Source organism: Meles meles, chromosome 7 (genome assembly GCF_922984935.1).
Source record: "Meles meles chromosome 7, mMelMel3.1 paternal haplotype, whole genome shotgun sequence".
Classification (NCBI taxonomy): Eukaryota; Metazoa; Chordata; class Mammalia; order Carnivora; family Mustelidae; genus Meles; species Meles meles.
The window spans coordinates 30,194,939-30,210,008 of NC_060072.1; the positions used below are offsets into that span (position 1 = coordinate 30,194,939).

Consider the following 15,070-nt stretch of genomic DNA (forward strand, 5'->3'; position numbering starts at 1 on the left):
CTGAGGATGGTTCCGGCGGGGCCTAAGGTAAAGAGTGCCCGCGTCCGACTGCGGCAGTCACCGCGGTCCTGCCTCCACACTCGCGGTACCCTCGCGGCCCCGCGCCCAAACAGCAGCTGTTAGTGACGGAGTCACCGCCCCGCGCGCCCAAGCCACCCCCTCCTCCCCCGCCGCCCCTCCCCCGCCCCGATACGTCATGGAAACACGGACGTCAGAGATCCTCAGCCAATCGCAGGCAGCAGCAGGAGGAAAGGAGCGAGCGGGAGGGGGCGGGGGCAGCCGCGAACCAAGGCTCTCGGGGAAGGAAGAGAGGGAGGGGCGCGGGGAGCCGCGAGTCCCCCGCCCCTCACTCCGGACACCCTTTCCCGACCGGGCGGCAAGTTCTAATCGCCGGTCGCGCGCTCGCCAGCCGGGGACGCGCTCGCCGGGTCCTCCCCTTAAACGCCCTCTCCACGGCGCTCGGGTCCTAGTCCCCGTCCCAGCCGTGCTTCCTCCGCGCGCGCGCGCGCTTGCCCGCCCCCAGGCTCCCCGCGGGCTGCGTCACGTGACCGCGCCCAGCCAAGGCGGCAGCAGCGGCGGCGCGAGCTTCGGCGGCGGCGGCGGCGGCGGCGGCAGAGGCAGCGGGAGCAGCTGCGCCGCCAGCGTGGAGCGGGAGGCGTGTGGGTGTGGAAAGAAGGGAGCGCCAGACCGGAACGGGTGAGCGTTCACCTCCCCCTGCCTACCCGGGCAATTTTGCGGGCCACCCGGTGCAAACGGGCCCCCTGCCCAGAAGCTTTGCGCATCTCCCTCGTGCTCGGCCGTCCGCCCTCGGGTGGCCGCGGCCCCGCCCGGAGCAGACCGGGCTGCGGTGCTCACGAAAGGGGCTGCACCCCGCCCGCCGCTGCTGTTGCGGACGGCGGCGTGAGGCTGGCGGAGCTGCCCGTGCTGAGCGCGGCGCGCCCTGTGTGCGGCTCTGCGGAGCCGAGGAGGCGGGTCCTGCGGGGACGCGGGCGGCCACTCGGCGGCTGCCGGGCTCTGGGCGGGGGCCGGGCTGGGCGCCGCCTCCTCCGCCGCCGCCTCCTCGCAGTGCAGCGTGAGTAGGGAGCCCCGGCTGGTGGACGCCGAGCTTCTGGGCTCCGCGGTCGCCTCATCCTCGAGGTGTAGCCGCACCTCCGCGTGGTGCCCAGAGCCCCGCGAGTCGGCTGCGGACGAGCAGAGGAGCGAGCCCCCATTCTCCGTGCTTCCCTCTGCCCCCCACCTCTCCCTCCCACCCCCCGACCCTCCCGCAGCCTCCCCTACCTGCCCCCCCTCGGAAAATGGTTCCTGCTGCCGGGCGAGGTGAGTGGCGGCTGCCGCCCGCCCGCGGCGGTGGTGGCGGGTCAGGTCACCTGCGGGGGAGGCCGGGCGGAACGCCGAGGTCTGGGTGTCGCGGCGGGGGTCCTGACCGCTGGGCGCTCAGCGGACTGCGGCGCAGTCCCGAGAAGTTGGCGCGGGCGTTCGGGGCGCCGCTCGCAGGTTGTCTACTGCCGCGCCCGCCCTGGGAGATCGGAAAGGTGAGCGGGTTCCTCGGCGTGCGCCTCAGCGCCGGGTCCGGCCAGGAGTCCCCGCCCAGAGCCCAAGGGACGGGGCTCCGTGGGGCTTCGTGTCTACACCCGCAGCTCTTCGGCTTCTTCCAGCCGCCTCGGCCGCGCCATAGCCCATCCTGCTGCTGGCCACCCCCGCCCCGGCGTGTGGTGACCTTGAGGGCAGCGGTGCCCGGCACTCTTTCCCCGCGCCGGGGGAGGGTCACCCTCTAATCCCCGACTTCGGCCCTACTGGCCCTTCGCTCGCTGAGGGCGGGGGCCCCTCGTCGGCCCCTCGCTGGGGCTGGTTGATTGATGCGTTGTCACACTGGACGGTGATTTCCACGGGAGTTAGAGAGTCGCCTCGCTTCACTCCCGGTGTCTCCTGCCTGGCCCCCCCAGGATGTTCACGGCTGCTTCCGATTCAGATTTTTGGACTTAGTTGAAAAGGAAAAAATAAAAACAACAACAACAACAACAACAACAAAAAAAACCCGTGCGTCCTCCACTCCCTCTTTGGAAAGGGTCAGTAGAAGGAACCGCATTATACTTGGCGGGGGCGGGGGGTGTGCTCCCTTTATCCCATCCTTCTGGAGAATCTTGTAGCTAAGCTAGTTAGCGACCCCTGGTTCTGCGCCGCGGTCACTAGCTAGGTTGGACTCCGTGCGCATTTCATTCACCAGTTTTCTGCGGGACTCGCCGCGCTGGGAGTGCTCGCATCCTGCGCGGTGCAGAGGTGCTGGGCGCCGAGCGCGGGGGAGGAGGGCAGGGGGTCCTGAGGGAGGTCGGGGGGGGGGGGTCTCTGAATCTGGGGAGGGCTGGACCCTACTCCACACACGTATTTTTACCCTTCCCTGGGGTTAGAGGGCAGCCAGCAGTCACCTTTGGCTGTTATGCATGCTACTTTCTGGGTTTATTAATATCTAATGGCTCGTTGGTTGGTATCGATTGCTGTTCATGATGAATTAGTTATATGGGTGTTTTTTTTCGTATGTGTATAGGTATATGCATGTATCTGGACTGTCTTACAACATGGAAGCCTTTGTTGTGTTTAACCTCCCCCCACCTGAGGACAATCTTATTTTAAAATAAAGCTCTTGCTCAACGTGGGTGTATTTTATAATAAGAAGTACTTTTAAGGATCTACTTTGTATGAGGCTGTCCTCGAGCAGAGGGTGTGTAACCCTTTGGATGGTGGCCCACGTGAGTCAAGAAAGGGCCTTCACCGCCTGCCCTGCTGCCAGCCTTCCCCAGAATCCCTGTCCTCAGCGTGTGGTAGAGGCGGATTGGGGGAATTAGAGGGATTGGAGGAGAATCTGCTTTTTGTACTTGTACGTTTCGTTTGGGCACCCCCCCCCCTTTTTTTTCTTTTTCATCATGATGCGTTCAATTTGAAGTAAATAGAAACGTTTTTCTTAAAAGGAATCTTTATAAAAACTAGTGTGTGAAATGGGCTTATTTAACCATGATTTCAGGGGGGCGTTTTAGTTTCTACCTTGCTTTGGATGAGACAGTTAAATTGCTGTAATTAAGGGTGGAACTCTGTCCTGATTTTGGTTTGGGTGTAACTGCAAAGATCTTTGAAAAGTAACTGTTATTTCCTACCATATAGTCTGCAAAAGTGAGTCACAATCGGGTGAGTTGAGGACAGAGCGCCACCTTTAATTTAAAATTTCGTGATTTTTTTTTATTAAAATGGTGAAAATTCAGAATATGCTCTCTTGATTTTTATGGCAGCGGCTATCATTATGACATCCCCATTTAGACGCATAAGGTGAAATTGTCTGTTTTTCTGTATTAGTGTATTAATTCCTGCAATTATGTAGGAAGTCTTGGTTTTTTAATTGAAGCGTGAGATTTAACGTAGAATTCTGAGATGAGGTGAGAAACAAGTTTTGATTTGCACTTATGTGATCATAGGAGTTATGATAGTCTGGCCCTACTTAGGAAAAGAAATAAGGAAATAGCTGCATTGTAAATAGATATTTAAACCTACCTATTGCCACCAAATCGAGGTACCTACCAGCATGATAGTGGTTTTACAGTTTCTTTTGAGCCTTTGTGCTATTAACAGATTCTGCAGGAAACATGCAAAATATCTGTAAAATTATTAACCTTGAGTAAGGTTATAGTAATTTTGTTTGTTTTTCATCTTCCAACAACCTGCCTTTTGTGGCTTTACTGCGAGTTTTATAATTACTTGTTTTTAAATGATACAAATTTGAGGACTTCCAGCAGGAGTACATGCATTCAAAATTATTAAAGACCATGTTGGGAAAAGTGGTTTCTATATATGGCTCCTCTCAAATGCAGTCTCATACAAAAATAAATGGAGTTTTTAATGCTTAGAAAATAAATGCTGTAGCTGACAAGCTGAATTGGTGAGATTTCCTTCCCTGCCCACTTGCTCCCTTCTGTCCCCCTTTGTCCCAGATAAAAAATTTAAGGTACATTATCTCTTTAGGCACAGGATGCTTTTTGATAATTGTGACTACGGATGTAACATGAAGATACAAAAATTTTAGCTCTCAAGGAATGAATGTGTCCAAGTTACCAATACAGTTTTCATTACTGACCACAAGATATTATTGCCCTTCTATCTGCATTTAAGTTTTAATTGAACACTTATGATTTCTTCATAGATCACTATGAAACATAAGCTATTAAGTTATAGATGTCTTATTAAGTTAAAATTGAATCACAGATTAGCTTGAGATGAAGAGTGGCTTATATTTTTTCAGTCTGTGGAATATGGCCCCACGTTCAGGACATTATTTCAGCAGTTAGGTTGATGTATGCAGAGTAATTACACACAGTTTTGCATAATTTGATAGAAACTGTGATTTGTGGGTTAAGTTTTACTAAATGCCTTTGTCAGATATGTTTAACTTCATTTTGAAAGAAACAGCCTTTTATCTTGGCTGGATGGGAACTGAGTTGTATAGCTAAACAGGTTTTAAGAATGGCCAATTACAGCTATGAGTTTTTTATGTACTAACAACTTCGTACTTTGTTACATATACAAGCAGTTGAAATTGGTTGTTTTCACTTTTTTATTCTTGAATTTTGTAATGAATGAGCAAAACAATAAAGGAGTAAAATCATCAAGAAGCAGAAACTTTTAAAATTTTTGTACCTTGATTAAGACCTTACTTGTCCAGTTGGAAGGAATACTATTTTCTAGAAGGTAAGGTGATTAAATAAAAGGGTACCACGAGTAGCTTATTTTAGAATATAGATCTATAGAATAGAATCTGTGGTAACATTGAAGACAAATGATTCAGTGGTTATGGGAAAAAATTTTTTAAAGATAAAAAACTTCAAAAGATTTATTTTTTAGCTTTTACAAATGTTTTACATAAACATACACATACACTGTTGTTTTGTTAAAAATTTTTATTATGGAAATTGAGAGAATAGTATACTTAGTGACTAGTTTTGACAGTTACCAATTGGTGGTGGCCCATCTAATTTCATTTCTGTCTTTATGCATGAAATATGTCTGTTATAAATGGGGACAATGGTCAGGTAACTGAAATGAATTCATGTGTATTTTATTTGTAATTTACAGAATACACAATAATGCGTAATATGTAGTTGAATCTGAAAGGTAATTTTTATGTCCTTCATTGTTTCTGTAATAGTCTGTTTTACAGCAGGCTCCTAAAGACAGTGTCTCTCAAATTTTGCCTGTGTAGTAGTAATGCTTTTGTTTTATAAAGTTCTTTACAGTATTTTAGAATATATCACATACTGCCTCATCTGAGTCTCACAACAAGTAGACCTGTGAGATGAGTAAAAAGATAGTTGTACTTTCCCCCCATCCACCCCAGGTTAGTAAAAAGGATTTGTCTGGGCCCTAAGGTCACAGAGCTAGCACTTAGATTAGCCAGAACTACACTCTAGGTGGCTTCTTGCTTTTATTCCATTGCTCTTTCCATTATACATGTTTTTATGTGCATTTGTGAAAGTTACATAGGTTTATGAAAAATCGGTTTCTGACCAGAGTAAATTTAATACTCAAATACAAACAGGTTTGTTTATACTGTGTAAATATAATCTATTGCTTATATTTGGCATAATGGAAATAGTTCATACATAATGGAAATAGTTCATTTACTTATTAACAGATGAGTAAAATGAATTTGAATGTGTATGAAACCCTATATTTTTAACATTGCGACTTGGATTATCTTTAAGGAAGGAATTTTGTTTGCAAAGACCTCTTGGTCTTTGAAATGATTAGGGATGTCTTAAATCTTGTGTCAGAAATAAAGTGGCCTGTACTAAAAGTTCCTTCTTTCAATTTCGGCTACAATTTTTTTAATGCACTTGTTTTTCTGCCAAACATATGTATTCCGTAAATCTTTTTGAAATGTTAATTTGTAATGACATTTAGTTTACAAAGTCCCCAAAGGAGATTTTTAGTTCCTGAAATTCAAAAACTTTCTATAACTCTCACCAGGAAGGTAGTGGTTCTCCAGCATCCGTGGGCCAGAGGATCACCTGGGGGAGTGACTGACAGTGCAGACTCCCTGGCATTGCCCCTGCAGTTCTGATTCAGCAGATGGGGGGTGGGGCCCAGCAGGCTGCATTTGGAGAAACATGTTAAATTTATGACCAGGTTAAAATTATATGATGTGGTAGAGATGTAGAGATTTATTTCACTTTGTGCACAGAGTTAGTGCTTTCAAATAGTTTCGACTCTTGCACCCATGCTTGATTTGTGATCGGTGGTTTTTGTGACAATTGTAAACCTGGTAAATTGAAAATACTTTTGTTATCTGTGTTCATTGTCTTCCTGTAGAAGATCTGTCTGTGGTTATTTGTTAAGTTACTTATTAATCTTTGTGAACTCTTAAAGAATGTTCTTCTCTTTTTGTTTTCATGCCCCGGTGTCTGCCACTTCTAAGTGACTTGAACATAGAGACTTATTTTGGTAAAAATAATGAATCCTGTGTCAGTACTTTAGTCTGTGCTTTAGTTTGGCTCTTACATTTTGTTAGAAGGAAAAACTTTAGATGTTCCTTCAGACTAAAAAGACATAAATTGGTGGATAAGTGGTGGTCCTTATCAATTTCAGTTAACAGGCAGCTGTTCCTTCAAAAGCAGCAGGTTAGTGCCTAATGATATTTCAGTAATATTAATGATATAAAACTAATTGATAATTTATTCTTGTGTGCATTAAAACAGAAGTTACTGCTCTTTTACTTGGACGCTATAACAATTTATATAACAATCTACTCTGAGGTCCAGTTGATGTAAACTGGTTTGACTTTTTAAACTTTTTTTATCTAATACTGTATGTCGCGTGTGGATTATTTAAGACCAGTTCTAAAATAGTTGTTTTTGCTTCATTATAACACGGTAGTAAATAGCCTTTATCGCATTTAAGATACATTTTATGATGAAATTAATTTCAAAGTAAATCCATTTAAAGACTGTGTTGAACATTTTTTTGTTGTTGTTTGTTCCAAAAGCTTTGGCTTGTTGGCTGTGCTTTAGGATATATTTAGGAATCATGGGTTATAATTTACAAATGACTATGGAAATCGAAACTAATAAAGATTTCTGGCAGAGAGATCCAGATACACTATGGGTAAACTTTTCACTGTGTTCTTTTGAAACATTTTTTTATTAATTTTTTCCCTAGGATACTGTTAACTATTTTAAACAGTATGCTGTGTTTTTAGTTAACTCTTTGGTGAAAATATTACTTGGTACTTCTAAGTGCAATAACGTCCAACAGTATGGTATCCCAACCTCTGGAATAGCTGCTTTGTATTAATATTATTGTCAGCTGGGCCTCTGGGGGAAAGAATAAAGATAGTTTTGAATGAACCAGTGCTTGCTTACATTGTGAAATCTGAGATTATACTGCCTAACTGTAAGCTGTTATGACTACTGTAAAGACCTGGTAACTTTAGAAGGAAAAGTTGTACTTTCTGAAAAATAGATCTGAAAAAGGATTTGATTGTTTAAAAGATGCTTTTTAAATAACTTGATTATTAACAGTGTGAATTTATTGTTCACTCTACTAACTCAGTGAATTTGCTCCCAGAAGAAAATTAAACAATATTTTACTCTCAGAACGCTCAGATCTGCTGCTTTAATCTATCTTTCATATTTGTGCCTGAACTTTTTTTTGTTGTTTTTAAATAGCTTTCCTGCTGTCCTTTCTTCACTAAAACTTCTAACGGTTCCTCATTTTTCTCTTTATCAACATGCACCTTAGCTCTGAAGGCCTTTTATAAAGTCGTTCAGTATTTTCCAAAGTGTGTTTTAGAACACTGGCTTCAAGAAATATTAATGGGGGGGGGGTTCTTTAGGGGAAGTGGGGCAAAACTAAAATCCAAGATTGCTGGTTTCTGTAGTGTTCCCATTTGGTTCTTCTCCCATCCCTTGATATGTTAATATAGATGGAATCTGTGTAAATGTGTTTAATGCTTTGCTCCTCATTTCACAGAATCCCTTTTCCTGGATTATCCCACCTGACTTTTCTATATTACCTAACAGGATCACCACTTTTCTGTATTACTTAATGGGGTTAGCACTTGGCACACCTCCAGGGGGTGCTATTCACATAGGCCAAACAGTTAATCACCTTTCTTAGAGTTAAGAGCAGTGTTGCAGTAACTTAGTGCTGACTGCTGCCCACTGCGGGACAGTCATGGAGTCTGGCCATCTTCTGTGTCCACGCTGCTTATTCCTTTTGTTGGGACTTCATTATGTTTTTCCTTTCACCTGATGGGACCCTTGATCTTGTTTATCTGTGTTTGCATCCTTCAAAACTCAGCATTAGTCTACCTTTCTCAGTCATCACTCATTCACTTTCTTGTCTGAATTTCTTTGTATGTGTAGTCTGCGTCATACACTTCCATTTATGACAGATCGTTTTTGTCGTCGTCATTAATTTCATTTGGAGATAATATAGAGGAGTTGAGATAAGAACATGGGCTCTCGAGGACACATAGAACTTTATCTTGCAAATGTCCAGTCAGCGTTTTTTGGCCTATTGATTAAGGACTTAGATATTGTGTGGCTTGTGTTGTTAAGGTAAAGCAGATAACGTTGAGGAATTTTTCTTGGTGAATTTCTGAAGCCTTTTTAACCTTTGCAGTTTTAACTGAGGTGGACTCATAGGACGACCTGTTTTACTTTTGGAAGACAGCTCTATTCCATAGAAAGTTGCTAGGACAATAGAATGTAGTATAGGAAATCTTCCATTTCTTAATTTCAATTTAGTAATTAATTTGTCTCTTAGGTTTTATTCTGATTGTACTGAGTCATTATACTCGCTAAAATTCATTATACAAGCTAAAATTTGTATCTGATGATGACCAGTTTCATGTTTCTATTAGTTCTTTGACATCTTTTCTTTCATTGGAATGGAGGTTCTTACGACGTATTTGTTGGATCTGTAGTCCGTTAGCCTGTTGCATGATGTGAAACACCATATGTTTGAAGCATATATTATGGTTTAAAATTTAAACTATGTTATTCTTGTTTTGCTCTTTATTGATAGAAGTACCGTTGGGACTAAGTTCTTAAATGTATGTTTGCTGAGGGTTCTGATTTTTCTGAGAGCGTCCTTTTCTGTGAACCGAGAATGAACTGTTTGCTCGCGATCTGGTGTGGGATCATTGTAGGCATCAGGAAGAAGAGTAGATATGGTCTCTGTTAAAGTTTAAAGCATAGTATAATATGGCTGTTCTTCTAACTGCCTTTCTTAGGTCAAGAAAGGAAAGCCTAGGGGCGCCAGGGTGTCTCAGATGGTTAAGCATCTGCCTTCCTAGAGCAGGTCATGGTCCCAGGGTCCCTGCTGAGCGGGAGCCTGCTTCTTCCTCTCCCTCTACTGCTCCCCTGCTTGTGCTCTTTCACTCTTTGCCTCTCAAATAAATAGATAAAATCTTAAAAAGAAAGAAAGGAAAGCCTGTATTTGACTTTATCAGTTATGTTAAATGCTTATAATACATAAGTGGTAGTTTTAGACATTTGGGCAGTTGATTTATATAGATGGTATGTAAACTGTTATATTACAAAACACTAGAGAAAAGTTGCTCTCTAAAGCTCATTCATTTTCCAGTAACTGTTCTTGAAACCCTTTTAAACTGTGTAGACTTAATTGTTGGGGAGGGATTATTGTAGAAGAAATTCTAAGACTTGCTCCTGCTTTAACCTGGCAGTAGTAATCATACTTAAATTTCTGAGCAAAGGAGGAGCAAAAATGAAATCTGTGAAGGCAGAAATCAGTGAAACCAGGAAAAGCTGAAATGGGTTAGGGTATGCTCTTTTCCTGCGGGGACACGTGTGGATGACATTGGCACATACTCCATGCTGCCCTGCTAATATCTAGGCTTATGCAAGATTTTCGGTTTCTTTGCTGTCATTCTTCTTACTTAAGCCTAAAATTAAGGGAGTGCTGCGGGAAGTACTCTCTGTTTACAAAGCGAATCACAAGCAAGGGTCTTTAAAAAATCCAGCAGCTGATACCATTGTGGAGAACTGTAGAGTTAAGAGGGCAGCAATGCAGGTAAAGGACTGAATACGAGGAGGGTCAATCAGTGACCTGGGAAAGAGATGCCAGCAAAGTGTAGGAAAAGGAGATCCCCTAGCATCAAACTCTGAATGTCTGGTGTCTGAAAAACAAACATCAAGCAAACAACCCTTCCCTGCTTGCAGAGTGGATTCAGGGTAAAATGTCAGTTCACCTGCCTTTGGGTTCAAACTCTGTTATATTTTTAAATGTAATTGGATGCTGGAATCTACCGCATCCACTTTTGCCTCTGGACCTCTTGCTGCCTCCTTTTGCTAGAAACACCCACGTGTCTTAGAGCCTATGTGTCTTTTTTTTTGTTTGTTTTTTTAAGTTTTTATTCATTTATTTAAGAGAGAGAGAGCACAAGAGCAGTAGGGGGAGGAGGAGGGCAGAAGGAGAGGGAGAAGCAACTCCCCACTGAGCAGAGAGCTTGATGTGAGCTGGATCCCAGAACCCTGGGATCATGACCTGAGCCAAGGGCAGACACTCAGTCAACTGAGCCACCCAGGCACCTTGAGCCTATGTGTTTTTTGGTATGTGTGACGGGAGCTGAAATTTCTGATTTGGGTTTTTACTGTATGATGTTATGTTTAGATTTCTCCAGATTTAAATTTGAGTTTTACCTTCACCAGTAAAAAGCCAGGTGACCTTGCATAAATCACTGGGTTTCTTTGTTACCTTCCCCAAAAGTGCAAAATACAAGGTCAAGGAGTTGTATTAATTTTTTTCTTGAAAGTTTCGACTTAAACATTTTTTATGGCTGTTGTAGATCTTTTCTTCCCACCCTGCCCCAAATTTTTAGCCATTTAATTCTTTATTCTTTCAGATTTGCCTTCTAATTTTGTCTTCTAACCCATTTATCAAAATTTGATGTTTCATCTGTGATATGCTATGTTTCATTCATGAAAGTTACCTAGTTTTTCAATAAATGTATTTATCTAAGACTTGCAGTTAAAGAAATGGAGTATAAGTGGCATTTAACTCTACTCCCCAACAAAAGTATACTAAAATTTGAGAACGTGTTGAGTTTACATATTTATGTTAAGATTCCCGGCTGCCTTCCCTCTCTTAGCTTTTAGGCTGCTGGCCAGAGTTGAAGTGTCTTCTCTGAGGATCCTGACCAGCTCCGTGGGCTGGGGGAAACTTAAAGATTCTGGCATTGGCTCTGTGTTTGTGTGAGGAGTTTGTCCAGAAAAAAAAAAAAAAAAAAGCCCCAGTCTGATCAACCTGCAGTGAACTCCATAGTCAGAAAGTCCCATATGTGAGTTCAGAACTCCTCTGTAGTGTATTTGTCCTATTTTTTCTTCTATTAATTAAAAAAAATTGTTATAGCTCTATTAAGGAGTGATTCACATACAGTAAAATGCACATACTTAAAGTGAAAAACTTGTTATATTAAGGTGAAAATATCACCATGGTCAGGTTAATGAGCATAGCCATTCCCCTAAAAATTTTCTTGTGCCTTTTTGTAATCTTCCCTCCCTTCTCCTTTTCTGTCTCCTTCCTTTGCTAAGCAATCACTGGTCTGCTCTCTGTCATTATAGATTAATTTGAACTTTCTAGAATTTTCTTGTGAATCATGCAGTGTGTGCTCTTTTGTGACTGGCTCTCATTTAGCATATTTATTTGAAATTCACCCATGCTGTATATAGTAATAGTTCAATTTTTGTTACCATTGATACAAGGATTTGCCTCTGTGGGTATACCACAGTATGTTTGTCCATTTACCTGTTGATGAGCATTTTGGGTTCCAATACTGTATAGTGTCCATTCAGATCTTTTGTCCACTTTTAGATTGTTTGCCTTTCTATTTGAGTCGCAGTTTCTTTGTATATTCTAGATAAAAGTTCTTTAGGAAACATTACTATTTGTGTTGGGAGTGAATGGTGTTGATAGCCATTGATAACACCTAAAAGTGAAAAAGCAAGCAGGAGCACTATAGTATTACTTGCAGAGGTGTGCTTGGGTACTAAAAGAAATGACACCTATTCCCTATTGCCTCGGAGTGGAAAATGGAGTAGGGGAACTAAAAAATGCTAATACTAAGAAGAAAAAAAAGTCTTGTAAATCTTACTCTGAATGGATGGTATGCACGCATACGTTTGTCAGAACTAAAATGAATACATGCATGGACCAAGTTTATTTGCGTGGACAGCCCAGGTATGCCTGTAAGTCAGTTCTTGTGTCTTGTTTACCATCTTTTGCCACGTAGATGCAGAATTCAGTATTACTTTGGGTAAAAGAATTGAGTTTTTAAAAAAACGTTACTGAGCAATGTGGACTTGACAAGGGGCTTCATCTCTCAGGCAAGTCTTCCTCCCATTTGCAAGGTCAGATTCCCCATTCCTTTATTACATAGAGCAATTTGTCTCTATCTTTGATCTCTTGAGGGATTCCCGGGGATCTTCCATACCACCGCCACTCCTCCACACACAGCCTAAGCAGCTTATAAAAACCTATAAAGACATTTTTCCCCCAGATGGTTACACACAGTGCTCTCCCTATCATAGGAGTCTGGTATGTGATTTTTCCATTTCTTCATCTGGATAAATATATGTTCTTAGTGTTGAGAGTACAATCCCATGAAATGTTGATATGTGAGAGACTCTTTAATAAATCTGTTAAGGAATACACTTTCGTAGGTGTGTCTTAAGGATTAACCATGTTTCAAAATTCTGCTTCATTAATTTCCTATCTTCCCTTTGAGAAACTTGGTATTTGACTGAATTTCTTCCTCTTGCTCTTTTTGGGAAGGAAGTAGAATGTCAAAGGGAGATAGCAGTCATCTCTTAAGAGAGGCTAGAATTCAGAAAGAAAGAAAAAAAAAAACCAAAAACCAATTTTTTTTGCCAGGGTGCCATGAAGAATAGATCCGCTCCAAAACACAGTAATGACTTTGACTTAGAGAAAGGGAATTTAAAATTATTGAATAAAATGAACACCTGTGTAATTGCTTTCTACCCGCCAGGTTTTATTCTACACAATTTATAAAAATTAACCTATTTAAATCCATGGGTTCTATGAGATTTGGGGGCAAGGTATTCACTACTGAAAATGGAAAGGATTATTAATGGTTTTCAAGGGAAATCCTAAAATACAGTGACTTACATAACTTCTACCAATTTAAGATGTAACAACACTGAGGTATAATGTCTGGGGGAATGTAGACTAATGTAAAAATGAAATAAAATCACTCATGATCCTACTTTTGTTTATTTTTGATCCTTTAAAAATTTGTATACCTATTAATATGCTTAAGATAATGTAAGTATAATTGTGTGCATTTAAGAAAACTATCATCTTTCTCATGTCATTTTTTTTCATTCATATCATTTTAATGACTGTGGTACTCCATTCTGTTGTCTAATTTCCTTGTTATTAGATGTTTGGGTTTTGAGATTTTTCTCTTGTGTTAAGTAATTCTCCAATAAATACCCTTATCTTTATCCATGATGATATCCTTTGTAATTATTGGGTTTAAAGGATTTTGGTAGTTTGTTATCTCTTCATTAAAGTTTTTCTTCTAACCGACTTTCTGTGAGGCTGGTTAGGTATTTGGGATTCTCTTTTCTTGCTATGTGTACAGTTTATGTCATTCACCCCTAGGTCTCTGCTTTACTTTTTGAAATTCTCAGAGCACTTTTAAAATTTCATATTTTGTTGTTTACTTTTTTGGACACCTCTCTGTGATGTTCACTTTGAGAGCCAGAACTGTTAATCTTCCTGTTGCTTCCTCCTGGCCAGTGCCTTATACCCGCGAGGGTCATCATGACTCTTGAATGAGCGTCTTGTGTCTAGTCTTGAGCATGAATCCACTGACGTTGGGCTCTAGTAAAATGCTTGCTTTGTTTCTTCTTAGAAACTGTGATATGCTTGTGGTGAGAATTTATCACAAGACACTATTCCTTTGAAGTTCAGTTAAATATGTCAGCTGAATGACCCTATTGAAGATGAGAAATATTTTGTTTTAACTGTACTATATAAATTTAATTCTTTCTGAAACAGTTCCACCATTCCTGCTTATAAAGAGTAGGATAGATTTTGCTAAGTGGAATAGAATACTAAGAAGCCCATAGAGATGGATATTACTTTTATTTCACAAAATGCCAATGATACATCACTTTTCGAAAATGCTTCTTTACAAATTAATGTATCTTTTTTTTAATAGAGAAGAAAACTACAAAAATTTAACCTTAAAGTTTTAAGTGCAAATCTGACAGTGGAGGTTCCGTAGTGTTTAGGAAGGTGTCCTACCTAGCAGGCTCTGGTTAATGACATTGTATCTGAGAGGTTTTTTTTTTTTCATCATCAGACTTCGGAAAATTTAAGATTTTGGATGAATATATTCTTTCAAAAAATATCTATGTGTTCACCGTGCTAGACAGTAACAACTGTGACCTACCAAGACACGCCGTTATGCAGAGCTTTAAGTCAGTCTCAGTCAGTGTCCAGTGTTCCTTCTTGGTTTCTTTTTTTATGCGGTGATTCATCAGGTGTTGTGTGCTTCCAAGGAACCCATGTAAGAGTGTGCACATGTCTGCTTCCTGATCTTTGATCTCTTCCTATAACGAATGAGGATATATTGTTTCCAGTTATTCTTACACAAAGAAGAAAGGCATTTGGAGTCTGCGGTCACATTTTCAAACCTTAGTAGTTTTGTTGCCATTGTGGGCTATTTTTAGAACTCTTGCTAGTGATCTCTGTCCTTGTGTCACTATTGCTTTTGGAGTTTTTTTTTTTTGAGTTGTGCTGAGCTCTGCTTGTAATTCCACATACAGCCAGGCTATCAGTTCTGAATTGTGTCATAATCTTGGACTTCCCCTCACTGGCTCCATTCTTGACGGATATCTGTAGATTCAAATGGAATGTTTCGCCAAGGGAGGCTATATTGGTGAAGGTCTATATCCTGCAAAGAGGGAAACCTTTTTTTGAGATTTTTTTTGGCCCTGTCTCTCCAGTGTATTTTCAGTACCAGGTAGCCCCATAAGGT

The 15,070-nt window shown here is 41.7% G+C and overlaps 1 protein-coding gene across 3 annotated transcripts in view; it reads left to right on the top strand.

Moving 5' to 3' along the window:
- The first annotated feature begins 1,080 nt into the window (after positions 1 to 1,080).
- The window catches only part of ATP2B1 (ATPase plasma membrane Ca2+ transporting 1), a 128,406-nt gene continuing 114,416 nt past the window's right edge, over positions 1,081 to 15,070 (top strand). The window contains exon 1 of one of the 3 annotated variants that reach the window (XM_046013878.1): positions 1,081 to 1,317. The gene's annotated coding sequence lies outside the window, so the exon portion shown is untranslated. The remainder of the gene's footprint in view (positions 1,318 to 15,070) is intronic. The other 2 variants (XM_046013876.1, XM_046013877.1) reach the window with 2 other exon arrangements.